Source organism: Nyctereutes procyonoides, unplaced genomic scaffold (genome assembly GCF_905146905.1).
Source record: "Nyctereutes procyonoides isolate TBG_1078 unplaced genomic scaffold, NYPRO_anot_genome, whole genome shotgun sequence".
NCBI classification, from domain to species: Eukaryota; Metazoa; Chordata; class Mammalia; order Carnivora; family Canidae; genus Nyctereutes; species Nyctereutes procyonoides.
Window position 1 is genome coordinate 40,546,638 of NW_026575043.1, and position 1,165 is coordinate 40,547,802.

Genomic DNA, 1,165 nt, shown 5'->3' on the forward strand with positions numbered 1-1,165 from the left:
GCAGCCAAGCCCCGCCTCTTAAAGGATCCCGAGGGGTGGAGTGCGGAGGGATGCTCGCGGCGCGCAAGCCTCCGGCGGGTCCGGGGTGTGTTCCTGCGGCGGAGACCCCGGCAGGAGGCGAGCAGGGGTGCCCACCCGGGGCCGAGGCCAGTGGACATTAAAAAGATCAGCAAATCTGGGTTCTAGTCTCAAATGTATCTTTAGCTCGCCTTATGACCTTGGATGAGACACCTGGGCTCCCTGGGCCTCAGTTTCCCACCTAGGTGCTATCTAATGAGCTCTCCTTTGATCAGGTCCTGTAGTGCAGAACCTCACTCCCCAAGGCGGAAGAGAGCTTGCCTCCAGCCCCTGCGGGGGGGCCAGATCCTGAAGCCTACCCACTGCCCTGCCATGAACTGTGGTATTGGCCCTCTTCCTGTTTGCCACTGGTTTGGGAACACTGCTGCCAGCTCACGGGCATGGCATGTCGGTGTTGATAGGCTTTACCCTCCACCTGTGAGGCAGGCAGGCCTAGGGGGCAAGGAAGCACAAACCCCATCTCCCTACCCAGGGCCCTGACCTCTGCTCCCTGCCTTCTCAGCTATCCAAGAGCTGCTCCTAAGGTGCTCGCGACCTCAGCCAGACCTCAGCCAGTGGGGAGGAGTGCTTCCTCTCTGGGAGTCAGAAGACCTGGGTTTGAACCCTAAATCCTCCACTTGTCAGACTTCAGCAAGTAACTTCACTTCTGTAAACCCAAACCATTTCATTCCCTACATGGAGGTGATGATCTGCATTTTACATCAGCTTTACAGGATCAAGCGAGCTGATGTACATAAGTTCACTCAGTGCAGTCAGTGCCTAGCGAAGGGTTTCCCTCTGTGACCCCTCCCTAGTCCACCCTGCACAGACTCCCTTTGCCACCTGCCTGGCCGGGCTTTGGCCTCTGGGTGGGGATGTAGGGTGGACATGGAGGAAGCCTCCGTAAAGCTACAGCTCGATGAAAGCAGGCCTGCTATCAGCTTATCTGCTTCCCCTGCTCCTGCCCAGGGGCAGAAGTTGTGGGTTCCTATAACTGCAAGTCTGACTCAAGTAATGGATGCCTCCATGCCCTCTGACTGTCCTCCCCTGCCTCACAGCCCCTCCCTCATACAATAAAGCCATTTCCTCCTTTCTGAATTCAATAGCC